The sequence below is a fragment of the Cebus imitator genome, unplaced genomic scaffold, assembly GCF_001604975.1.
Source record: "Cebus imitator isolate Cc_AM_T3 unplaced genomic scaffold, Cebus_imitator-1.0 Scaffold3, whole genome shotgun sequence".
In the NCBI taxonomy this organism is placed as follows: Eukaryota; Metazoa; Chordata; class Mammalia; order Primates; family Cebidae; genus Cebus; species Cebus imitator.
The window spans coordinates 880,706-894,310 of record NW_016107318.1 but is presented as its reverse complement, the minus strand read 5'-3'; the positions used below and the strand labels follow the sequence as shown (position 1 = coordinate 894,310).

At 38.9% G+C, this 13,605-nt stretch overlaps 1 protein-coding gene and 1 pseudogene across 1 annotated transcript in view; one reads left to right on the top strand and one right to left on the bottom strand.

Moving 5' to 3' along the window:
• The window catches only part of ADGRL2 (adhesion G protein-coupled receptor L2), a 416,957-nt gene that overhangs the window by 8,793 nt on the left and 394,559 nt on the right, over positions 1-13,605 (top strand). The gene's annotated exons all lie outside the window — the stretch shown is intronic.
• Positions 6,417-6,857, bottom strand: LOC108305752 (annotated as a pseudogene).

Genomic DNA, 13,605 nt, shown 5'->3' with positions numbered 1-13,605 from the left:
TTAAATCGTTGAAACTATCTATTCTGAGAGTAGTATCTATTTATTTATTTATTGCACTAATCTGTGCAATTTTCCTCAGGATGTGATAACTGGTTTTGATTTACTAACTTGACCATAGAGGATAGTTTCAAAGAGTTCCACTTTGATAGTACAATAGTTGGTAAAGAAAACAATGGGAGAATTCTATCAACTTCTAACTGGTTCATCCCACTTATACATTCAGGGACTAGAAAAAATGACTACTAGGTGAGTGTGTAAACCCAGTAGACCCACTGTGAGATAAGTCTGGATCAGAACTCCATTTATTTCCTGACACTTGCATGCCCATACTCTAACCAGTGGCCCATGGTGGTGCTACCAGCATCAACTCATATCTTATATCTACCAATCCTAAGAAGATCTGAGCATTCCCTTTGTTCCAGTGTACAGTTTTCTGAGTAAATATCTCTTTGTCCTTTTGGGGAAGAACTGAGGAGTCACACACTTACTGTAATGTTGCAGTTCCTGTGTCATGGGGACCAGCATCTCCTTCAGTCAATAGTTTCTGGGTATGAGAATTCACTCAGGTATGAAGACAAGACAAGAAATTATGACTTTCCATTGAGATACCTGATCTCGGCCTTTTGCTCATTATTTTCTATCTCTTGATTATATATATGAAACAATACCCTTGTTGGTGACTCGTCTATCTTGCCCTTTCACGTAGCAACCATCTCCATGTATACTTTAGGATAGTTCCCACCCCCACCTACACAGCAGCCATTTCAACTCAGTGTCCCAGTGTGGTGAGTGCACTCACTTTGCTTCTGACAATTAAGTTATTCCTTGTGGTCCCTATTAGTCTGGAATCCTACCATCCCTCTTGCTACAATGGACCCCTACTATCCCTGATTTAAGAAGGACTGTGCTTCTCCACAATGCTGGAATCTCCCTGATCAGCAAATTCTTCATCATGTTAATAAACAGCATGTCCTCCAGGTTCTCCTGAGGAATACAGTCAGATATGGATTTTTCAGTCTTATGTAATGAACCCATTTTTTCATGCTCAGTTTTTTTTATGGGTTTATTTCTTTCTCTACAACCTATTACTATAGTGTCGGGATCTCTACTTCATTTCATGTGACCCATCAGTTTTTCCAAGCTACCAAAAGCTATCCCAGTCTTATACTAGACCTATCATATAAGACTTTGTTAGGTATTAAATCCTGTGTTACAACAAAACAACCCCATATGGGAAAACTGTCCATTGCCTAGCTTTATATTCTGCCAGGACCCTCAGGATTCACTCCTAGGCATACTCTTTGGGTATACTGCAGTCAAGTCCTAGATATCCCTTGGAGTATATAACTCATCTCTGTCCTTAGCACACCATCAATTCTCTGGCTAAGTCATGCTGAAATATGGCCCAAATTATCAGTCTGACTTCCCTGAGGGAAGGTACAGGCAGATCTGGAGGACTGTCCTATAAGGCATCTGCCTTATTTGAGATTTTGGCATAGACTTCATGAATGGAGGTTTCTCTTCCATTAAGAGGAAAGGGGACTTACTAGCCATTTTTGTGAGCCACACATGTTCAGGGGAGGATGTAGTTATAAGATGCTCATCTACTCAGATATCCCTATCCCAAACTTCAGGGTACTACTTCTTTTGTTCAGAGGCCTAAATTTTGCAAAGGAAACTTGCCTTGGCTGAGAATTTAGCCTCCTTTAAAGTTCTTCCACTTCTACAAATGAGCCATAAGGCTGATCTCCAAATCTGTCTGCTCTCTAGCTACAAGAGAAGAATGTCTCTTTAAATGATGCTAATGAGGTTTTCTGACTTTCAAATTTTGCTTTAAATTCCGAATAATGGAACTGAGTCTGTATATGAAGCAGACTCTCTGATGGCTTCCAATGAGACTTGCCTTGTAGTGATCATGATATTGTATAATCCACTCCCTTAAGTATGGGCTATCTTTGTGACTTATTTTTAACCAACAGAATATGGGAAGGGTGATGGGACATCACTTCCATTATTAGACTACATAAGATTGTCACTTCCTTCTTGCTAGAATAATCCCCCTCTTTCTGGCTTTGATCAATTAATCTGCCATACTGGAGTGGCCCATGTGGCAAGAACCTGAGGATGGCCTTCAGTGAAGAGTTCACAAGGAGTTGAATCCTGTCAAAAATTACATAAACTTGAAAGTGGATACTTCCCCAGTTGAGCCTTCTGGTGAGACCCTAGCCTTAGGTGGTACCTTGATAGTAGCCTTGTAAAAGACTCTAAAGCAGATAACTCAACTAAGACATCCCTGAACTCCTGACCCATGAGAACATAGAGATAATAAGTCTGTGTTATTTTAAGCTGCCAAATTTGTGATAATCTGTGACAAAGCAGTAGATAACTAATATAGCCTATTATTTTATCACTTCAATGCCTCAGTGATATTTAGCAAAAGGTAGCCATATCTTTAGAGTTCCAATTTCCCCATACCTCTCAAAGCCAGAGACATTGCATTACCTACTGCATCTCAGCCTTTTGCTTATTATTTTGAGCTCATTATTTTGAGATACACCTGTATCTCAGGCCAGTTTGCCACCATGGGTGAAAATTTCAGCCACAGGTAGGCAAATGTTTTCTGTAAAGAACCAGATGGTAAATGTTTTAGTCTTTGAGATCATATGGTCTCTGTCTCAAATATTCAATTCTGTCTAAAAATAGTTAAATAAATGTGTTCCATTAAAATGTTATTTACAGAAAGAAGTGAGTTGGGTTTGGCCCACAGCCATAGTTTGCTGATTTCTGATCTCACCAATCACACTGCTATATAATGCCAGGGACTAGCAATAATGCACCCGCCACCAGTGATAAGAATCTTATTGCCATCCACCTCCCGAATCTCTGCTTCTTAGGACCACTTCCAGTATCATTCAGCTTGACTTGGGATCTCAAAAAGTAGAAACTAAGAAAAGGATTCTTATAAAACTGATTTACTAAGGGAATGATTTTGGAGAAGGGGAAGAAAGGAGAGGGCAAAGGAGAAAACCTAAGCAAGAGTGCATGTTCAGCTGAAAACTGTGAGAGCTTGGTCCTACAGGAAGCTCTGGAGCACCAGAGGTCAGTTCGTCCTTATAGTTTGCTTGTAGGGGTGGGGAAGAGGGTGCAGGCAGGGAAGGAAGAATGTTCGGATTCCTTATATCAGTAAACTGTTGGCTCTTGGCTGCCTGGGCGTGGGAATGGCCAAAGTAGAGCAATTTTCCTTCTCAGGGAAGGGAGGTAGCTGGGTATGAGTACTCTCCTATTCTTTTTTTTGGACAACACGTTCACCCCAATTACATTTCTGTTTATGACCTGGAGCCATTTTCATTAATTTCTAAAAAGTGGAAATAGGATGGTCAAAATAAAAAGAATATTAATAATGCCAAAAAGGATGCCAAATAACTCCTGTTCATTTTGGTTTTATATTTGATAGGTGTTGATTATCAGTATTCTTAGCCCATTTGTCAAAACTAGAACCAATATAGTCAAAGTGACTAGAACGGAATGATGGTTTGGGGAGCAATTATAGGAAATACGGGCAGTAGCAAGATAAAACACACATAGCTCAAAGTTCTCATATCACCTGCTGCTCACTATTAAATAGTGTAATAATCACCCTAGAGACCAGCTGCTCCAGTTTCTATCCCACACTATCCCTTACTAGAGCTGTGAACTTGGGTAAGATATTTAAATTTCTGTGCCTCTTCAGTTTCCTAATCTGGAAATCAGGGCTATTAACAGTATCTAACTCATGAGATCACTGTGGGTAAAAAAATGAACTAATACATGAAGTGTTTACAATAGTATTTAGTGCATAGTATACACTTGATTATTGTTGATGTTGCCTTGTTTGTGATTACTAACTTATCGACTATCTTATTTAAATGTAGCTTTTGGGGTCTGGGCTCTATTACCTCTTATTCCTATACTTCAAAATATTTGAAAATATAATTAGATTAGTGTAGTCGCAGCAAAAAATCAAGTCTCTTTTCCAGACCCCAAGGAAAATTCTGCAAAAACCATATTCTTGGGTTCCTTCTGTAGACACTTTAAAAGGGTACCTATGCTTCTAAGCAAAAACCATTAAAAAAGAGTATCTCCATCCATATCTGAGATGATTTTCCTTTAGTAATGAATCTAAAGAGGCTCCAGTTTTTTGTAAGGTAAAATGATGACTAAATTTTGCGAAGTTTTTTGGCATGGCTGACCATAAGCAAGAAGCTTCAAAGAGTTCAAAAATCGAGGCTTCTGTATAGTTCCACACATAGATACGCAACTAAGTACGTAAGTAGAAACACATAAAGAATATTGTTTATTATATATTTATATACACTGCCTCAGGGGAGTACAAACTTCCAGTTTTTAGATTTATAAATATACTTTTGAATCTATAATAATGCAGAGTACAAGATTTTGTACATTGGAGTTAGATGAAACATCTGATAATCATGATCTGTCTGGCACTTCTCTTCATCTTCATAAATCACTGCTCAATAAACAAGAAAATAGGAATCAAGCAACCAGGGAGATTTGGAAGAAAGATCACAATTATTTGATGAGTGAAACATCTGCAAAGGGATCATGGCCTCATTATCTTTCAAAAATAGTTATTGAAACCCTCTTTGAGTTCACTGAAGAATTGAAAGTGGAAATGCTTCATCAAACATTAACTAAGAAAATGTATGCCAATGCTTTGGATAAGTCAAGTTGTCATTCTGCTCCATAAATATTTATTCTGCAGATGGTTTTTGAAACTACCAGTTTCCTTATTATAAGGATAAGTTAAGTTGGTATATTTATTTTAGATTATATTACAGAACTTTTCAACAGTTGCAGTTTTTAAAAACATTTATTCCATTCCTTTTCCTTCTTAAAACCAGTGGCTTGAATTGAACAAATCATAACGTAGTAGGAATTCTCAATCTTAGCAGGTGAAAGATTGGTCTCACCTATTATGTGTCCTCTTGACAATGTAAAAGTCCATCTTAAAAACATTAGAAATCTTTTGAAATTCTACATTTCAGAAAGAAAATATTTAAAAATTGATAAGCCATTGGACAGCAAACAGCTTTTAAAAACCAATTACACTGAAAAAGTAAATCATTTTCAATCCAAATGTGATTGTGCTTTTCTGGTTTAAAAACCTATTCTTTTACAAGAATCTAAGTATAATAGAATAACAACTTGTGCAATGTGAAGCAGCAAACACATTTAATATAAAAACACTGCATTGTGTCTATTTGATTCAATCACCAAACACTTACTGAGCACTGACTAGATGTCAGGGACTGACAGGTGCTAAGAAGGCAAAAATGAAATGGTGGTTACTGCCTTCAGGGAACTCCTAGTCTAATGGAGGTGACAGACACGTCTACAGCTATCTATAATAGAGCGTGACATGTGTTCTGCTAGCAGTACCAGCTAAGTATTACAGGAGCAGAGGGGAAAAAGTAACCTCCTCAATCCAGTTTAAAACTGAGAAATGCAATTCCTTTTATGAACCAAGGATCACACAAAAAAAGTCAGTCAATATATAAAATGAAGATAAGCAAAAGCCTTTGAGGGAACAAATTTAGAGGACAATTCTTAACTGTACCTTCCCAGTAAACATGTGAGTAATAACATTTAGACAACTGAAGGATTGTAAGCAATGTACCTACTTGTACATCTCAAGAATATTTTTACAGGACGCAAGTTGTGACTATAATGACAGGCTTCATTCTGTAGGGTGGCATTCCTGTAACTGCTATGAATGTACTCAACTTCATTAAAATCATTAACAATTACCAAAGATCGTTATTTCAACATGGCAGTCAACCACAAGCTACAACTAAATTTGCACTGAAGTACATTCAGTACTGGGGCAAATGTGGTCAAAATTGATTAACATTTAAGAAAATTACAATGTCACAAAAACTGAAGTGCTAAGCTCTTCATTCCGTTAATAAAGCTTATTTAGTTTAGCAAGATATAAATAATTACAGAAGCCTGCAATATGAATGTGTTTCCTTAGCATTTGCTTTCACAGCTTTTTGGGCTATTAAATATATTACCAAGCATAGTTCTTATCTGAGTGTCTTGGTCCATTTGGGCTGCTGTAACAGAATGCTATCAACTAGGTGGCTTATAAACAACAGAAATGTGTATCTCACTGTTCTGGAAGCTGAGATGTCCAAGAGCAAGGCGCCAGCAGATTCAGCATCTGGTGAGGGCGGCTTCCTGGTTCATAGACAGCTGTCTTCTCCCAGTCATCACAGGGCAGAAGGGGTGAGGGAGCTCTCTGGGGTCTCTTTTATAAGAGCACTGCTCCCATTCATGAGGGCTCTAGCTTCATGATCTCGTCACCTATGAAAGTCCTACCTTCTAATACCATTATACATTGGGAACTAGGCTCCTTTTTTTTTAACAACTGGTAATCAATTTATTAAAATAGTTGACTTAAGCACCTGCAATGGTGACTTCCACTTCAGCTCTCGGCTCAATACTGATGGAAGTGATCTGCTTAACAATCTCCGAAGGACTGTGCAAGTCCATGAGTCGCTGTGGATTCTCATCTTAGAACCTTCACCACGAGGAGTTTTTCTTGGAGTGATTCTCAAAGTCTTGGTAGGCATTCGAGCTGGTCCTCTCACTTTGAGATTCTTTTCCTTTGCTCCTCTGATCAAATCAGCACACACCTTCTCCAGAGATTTTATGTTGTGGCTCTTTAGAGTGATTCCAATTTAGTGAATTGCCATCTCCGGTGCCACAGGTGTTTTTCCAGAATCCTTAAAAGCCACGGCTGCCGCGTCGCTCCCTGACCGACTTGTTCCTCGGCAAGAGCAAACACCGGTGAGTCAGGAGCAGGAGCGGCAGATCTAAAGCTCTGCACCACCTACAACCACATCTTCCTCAAAGAGGGAGAAAACTGTGATCTTAATTTATGAATTTTTATTTCCACAATCCCGGGGATTTGGGTTGTTGTTTTTTTTTGGACAGGTTTTATGAGTGAAGTGATTAAAGCGGATCAAGCAACAGAAATTTTGGCACAACAATTTTTTTTTCCTGAAAAGTTTCCCACATATTTGCTTTTATTGGTGAAGCAGCACACAGGGTAAAGTAGTTTCTAGTTTTCTGCCTTAATATTGGTCCTGGCTTTTGGGTGATGAGTAGACACTGCTATGTACAACTGCCACTTCTTGAACTCTTCCCTCTGTCTGTCCCCCATCTGTCTGTCTTTGGTTAGTGAGACGATTTTGCCTTATCTTTTTGAATATTTGAATAGCACGATTGAATTTTTAAAGAGCTCTACAAAATAAGGATTTTAGCACAGTCCCTGCCCTGTGAATTTATAAGATAATGAAAAGGCACCTTCCAAACAAAGAAAAGATGGAAAGATATTCTTCCTGAGAAAAGTATGTAACAATAGGGAAAAGCCAGTTGTCTCTTTTCTAATCCTTTGTCTTTGACATCTGTCATTTGGGGGAGAGGGTTATGTGGGTGTTGTGGGTGTTACAGTAGTAGTTGAAAAGTTCTCTTCATCCTGTGGTACTGATTCTCTACCCTTTGTCAATAACTTCCTATCTTACATATTACTTTCGGTTATTTTTTTCTATTTAGCTCACTACTAAAGAATTACATTTGCTAAAAACACAATTCCTTCTACAAAAGCAGAAAGTACATATGAAAAAAAAAGAAAAAATGATATTTGCAAATATTTTACATGTTTGAATTAAAGTTTAAGAAACAATAGCAACAGCAATAATGATTAAAATATGTGAATTTATTTAGTGTTTCACAATTTTCAAAGCATGTGTACATATATTATCCCATTTGATCCTCATAATAACATTGTGGATAGTTAGAACAGGCATTATCGTTTTCATTTTACACATGAGAAAATTAAATACCTTAACTGGATTCCCCTAGAAATGTTAAGGATTCAAATGCAAATTCCATTGTTCCTCGACTTACAATGAGGATATATCTGGATAAACCCATCTTAAGTGGAAAATATCATAAGTCAAAAATGCATTTCATAACCCCCAATAAACCCATCATAAAGCTGTAAAATCTTAAGTCAAACCACTGTTTGAGCTGATCCCAGGAAGCATTGATAGGGAGTGTGGAATGAGACAGAAGGGAGGAAAGCCAATAAAAGATGTGTTTTTAAGGTGGTTTCCAGCTTGGAAGTTTGGTCGTGCTAGGGATCTATGAAAGCTGGTACAGAATGAAACCCAGTGTTAACTCAATTAAGGGATAAAGAAGCTGGAATATTTTTCTACCAACTCTCCACCTATCTTTGGTTGAAGTCTGCCTCCAGAGGTAACAACTGTAGGGTACTTCTGGCTTGCATTTCTTGGTAAACTGAGCATATTCTCAGAGCCAGAAAAATGTCCTCACTCTCAGAGTCACAAATGTTCAGAGTAAGCAGCCTTCAAGGTGCAGAGGTGAATGATGGGTGGGGCAGAATGGTCTCAGGCAAACTCGGCAAGGTCAAGCAATTTATTCCACCACAGACACACAACTAATATGACAAGACCGTGAAGGGACTTAGGCCTTTGGCTGTTTGGATAGATTCTTTGATAAAGTAAAATAGACATCATTCCTTGTTCTCAAAGTGTAGGTTAGGAAAGAGAGTAGAGTCTCCAGGTGCGGTGGCTCACGCCTATAATCCCAACTCTTTGGGAGGTCAAGGTGGGTAGACCAAGAGGTCAGGAGTTCAAGACCAGCCTGGCCAATATGGTGTAACCTCGTCTCTACTAACAATACAAAAATTAGCTGGGTTTGGTGGTGCACGTTTGTAGTCCCAGCTACTCAGGAGGCGGAGGCAGAAGAATAGCTTGAACCCGGGAGGTGGCAGTTGCAGTGAGCTGAGATCACGCCACTGCACTCCAGCCCAGGTGACAGAGCAAGACTCTGCCTTAAGAAAAAAAAGAAAGAAAGAAAGAAGGAAGGAAGGAAGGAAGGAAGGAAGGAAAGAAAGAAAGAAAGAAAGAAAGAAAGAAAGAAAGAAAGAAAGAAAGAAAGAAAGAGAGAGAGAGAGAGAGAGAGAGAGAGAGAGAAAGAAAGAAAGAAAGAAGGAAAGATTAGAGAAAAAACAATATATTAAGCATGAATAAATATTCTTTCTAAAGGTCTTACAATAATTTAGATTTTTTCACCCTGTACATGTAACAAAATTATTCAAAACCTGAAGCTTTTATACAATGCAAAGAAATATCAATACATGGACCTTTACATAGCAAACATGCTAATACTCTGCCAGTATACATTGCCAAGGTTTTCAGTCCAATTGGTGGTATTTTGCTGAGGACACTGGAACAAATTTTTGTATTTATAGGTGCCATAACATGTTTAAAGGACATGTATATTGCAGAAAATTATGACACACAAGCGGTCAGGCAAACATTATGTGGAAAAGTCCCAGCTGATGTGTGTTATCATTAAGCAGCCTCTTCACATCAGTGGCACTCACGCCTCAGTTTCACAGTTGTGAAATATTTTACTACAGATGTGAAGGTATTCTTTGGCTTACTCAATAAAACAGAATGGGGCTTTATGCACCCCTGAGTTTTCAATTAATGTTGTTGACAGAATGAATGGCTATTTATGCAACCAGCCTTTCATGTTCATTCATGGTATACAATACCTAAGTCTTAGAGATCTCATCTAAATGCCTCCCCTCTTGGGAGGGTGCTTATGGATTCTATTGTATATATAGGGTAGCATAAGGTTCAATGATTCTATCTAATCAGCAGAGTGGACCTTACATTTTAGCAGAGGCCACTGAAGCCTTTGTTCAGCAACAGGGCATTATCCTATAACTTCTACAATAAGTTGAATGTCTGTTGGTACAAAGATCTTAAGCAACCAATGCCTGAACTTCACTTTCCCAAGTATGCCTTTCTGTCCTCACCACACCCCAACACTCATGTTTTTGGGAAAAGGATATCTACACAGGAAAATCATTTTTCTATGTGTAGTGAGCCCTTAGTACACTCATCCATTTGACTGTGGTGAATAAGGTCCTGGAACATGGTTGGAGCCCAATAAATGCTTGCTGAATTTAATCCAACAAGAAAGAAACAGCACTATCAGCCCTGGCCCCTGTGTGCTCTAACATATTTGTAACACAGTGCAGTTCTTGGAGGTAGAAGGTAAACGTGAGTACCTCCTATACCCCACCTATTCAACAGTCTCCTCAAGCAAAAGAAGGAATGTGTAAATGTTATCTGAGAAAGCTTTTCATGGTAAATGAATGAAATTCCAACTTTCTTCTTGGATTAAAAATAATTCCAGTAATAATGCAATTAGAATTTCGTTAGGGTTAATCATTATTAATTAAAATCAACATATTAATTTATGTTTCTATACAGTTTTATTTTCTTTTTTTAATCAGGCCAGGTGATGTGGCTCATGCCTGTAATCCCAGCACTTTGGGAGGCTAAGGCAGGCAGATCACGAAGTCAGGAGATCGAGACCATCCTGGCCAACATGGTGAAACCCTGTCTCTACTAAAAATACAAAAAATTAGCCGGGCGTGGTGGCATGTGCCTGTGATCCCAGCTACTCGAGAGGCTGAGGCAGGAGAATCACTTGAACCAGGGAGTCGGAGGTTGCAGTGAGCAGAGATCGTGCCACTGCACTCCAGCCTGATGACAGAGCAAGACTGTTTAAAAAAAAAAAAAAAAAATTCATCCTGTATTGTTAACCACACATTGTCCCTAAGAAGCAGCTAAGGATTGCTGTCTCCATTTTTCAGATGAGAAAACCGAGGCTCATTAAGCCTAAGTGATGTCCGTTCAGGTGATATCAGAGACAGGGATACAAATGCAGGTTTGTCAGATGTAATCTAAAATAACGCATTTTAAAAGTTCAAACTATGTTTCCCAAGTTTTGAGACTCCATCTGAAAAATACAGGCATGTTTGTTTACTTCTGCAAAGCAAATTAAATGTGTAGCCATGTATTATTGATGTCTATTATTTTAGTTCCTAAGAAGTATGTGTATCAAATTGCCTTTACAAGAGAAATCGTATTAAAACAACTTGTATTTACATGCTTTTTTAGTTTGCACTTGAGCGTTTATTTTTCTGCTGACTTTAGGACAGTAATATAATGTGATGCTTTTTTCAAAATCAGACATGCTGGTGACTGTTCCGGAGCATAGATTAGTGTTTGTACTTAAGATGTCCAGCCTGGAATAGGACTGTACCATTAAGAGTACATGTGCAAATAAGCAAAGCCTGTCAGACCAAACGGGCGCCAAAGCCTTGAATTGTAAACTAACCCCAGAGGAACTTTTAGAGTTATTAGGACATTTGCCCATTATTTCTAGAAGCATCTCAGTGGCTCTAATCCATCTCAAACTTTTTATTCTTCTCAATATAGCTCATTCTCTCTTGAAATCTTTCTTCTGTTCTCTGGCCAGCATAGACAAGAAGGGGACAGACAGGCCCAGAGTAGACCCCTGGACTCTTAGACCTAACTTAGGGCAAAGGCAGAGAGATGCCCCAGGCAAATATGCACGAGGCTCTCAGGAACACCAGCAGCAGGGCAAACTGCTGCCTGATTTGCAGTTCTGCATGCCGACTATCAGAATTTTATATCCGGAAGATCACAATTTAGAGACTAATACAGCATGCTCATTCAATAGATTAGGAAATGTGTTTCTCAGAATTCAAATGACTTGCCCAAGTTCAGTGGTAGAATGAGAGAGAAAACATGCTCCTCAGAGTGGAATAAAATATATTTTTTGTTTAAAAAGATGACATTCATCAAGACAGACTAGTGATGTAACTGGAGGACCAGACTTTAGGTCACAAGATATCTAAGTAAACTTTGATTTACTTAAAAGCCTTGAGATAGAATATAAGTCAGTTTGGCTACCTTGCCTGAATAATGAAGTTAATATTTATTTCTGAAAAGGCTTGGATCTGTCATCTAAAGTCTTAAATCATATTCATTCAATGCCATGCTTAAGCAGTACAGTAATGAAAAGAAACAGTCAGTCTGAAACAGAGAGCTGCTGATAGATGCTAAAGTAATGAGTGTGCCTCCATCCTGTGCGTAGGTGATCATTGGTGAGAGGAGGGCATGGCGAGCAACTGCTTTTTCTTTGGTGCAGTGCAGAGTTGAGCTGTGTGATTTATAAACCTCAACACATTGAAGACCAAAAAAAAAATAAATCAGTAAGCAGCATGGCTCAGGATTCAACCTGCTTTTTTTTTCTCCCTAACATGGGTAATAAATTGTGTGGGCTTTAATAATTTATAGGCAATGTTGTTATAATGTGAGAATATTAACTTTGGTGAGTCTTTTAATTTGCTTGTGATGTCAGCTGTGTGCTGAAGTGTTTCTTCTACAGGACAGCAACACCACTAATGCACAATTGTATTCCAACACTTCAGTCAGAGGCTCCTGGGGACTAGAAGAGACAGTTCACTTTAGCACTGATTTTATCAATTTGGTGCATGTCCCTCAGGAATTACATGCCACAGAGAGAATTAAAAGGAACAGTTTGAAAGCACTTAGAATCATATTAGCACATTCACATGCAACCCCTCTTCCCCGTGTCCTTGTGGAAAGATAGCCTGACTCAAGCCATTTTATTTCTGCCAGGATTATGCCTCAGGAAAAAAAAAAAAGGGAGAGAGAGAGGAAAAAAAAGAAAAAAATTTTAAGTAACAAAAAACAGCACAAGGAAAGCCCCTAAAACATTCTAGATTCACCTGGGAATGTGGCCAATTTCTTCCCAGTTAATAATGTCCTCCACAGATTTTCCCTCAAATGTTTTCTCATCATTTCACAAATGTGACAGTAGTGGCCCTCTCATATTTCAGAAATAATTCCTCTCTGTCCTGCCTATGTTTTCAATCAGAAAGGAAAGAGCTTTGTAGCAGTTTAGTGAACAACAGAGCCAGAAAAACATATAAAGGGAGATGAAAGGGGCAGAATGAAAGAAAAGGGAAGACAGAACAGTTCAAGAGATGATGTTATGGGAAAACAGACGTTCTTCAATAGGGCTGAGCATGGAAGGGCCTGAGAGCATCACCCAGGCACGATTCCGAATTTTAATTCCAATCTAGAAGCTGCAAATAGAAATGAAGACCTGCCCCTTCCTGTGTTTCGAGCAAACCCCTCTCCATACACAGATTCTGCTACTTAAAAATAAATAAATGAAACATACGAAGCAGTGAATTGGAAAGATTAAAATAAAGTAACCGGTGACGAGGCCCAGGCTCACACCTGTAATCCCAGCATGTTGGGAGGCCGAGGTGGGCAGATCACCTGAGGTTAGGAGTTCGAGACCAGCCTAGCCAATATGGCGAAACCCTCTCTCTACTAAAAATACAAAAATTGGCCAGGCACAGTGGCTTATGCCTGTAATCCCAGCACTTTGGGAGACTGAGGCAGGTAGATCATGAGGTCTGGAGTTCAAGATCACCCTGGCCAAGATGGTGAAATCTTGTCTCTACTAAAAATACAAAATGTAGTCGAGCATAGTGGTGGGTGCCTATAATCCCAGCTACCTGGAAGGCTGAGGCAGAGAATTGCTTGAACCCAGGAGGTGGAGGTTGCAGTGAGCCAAGATCACACCACC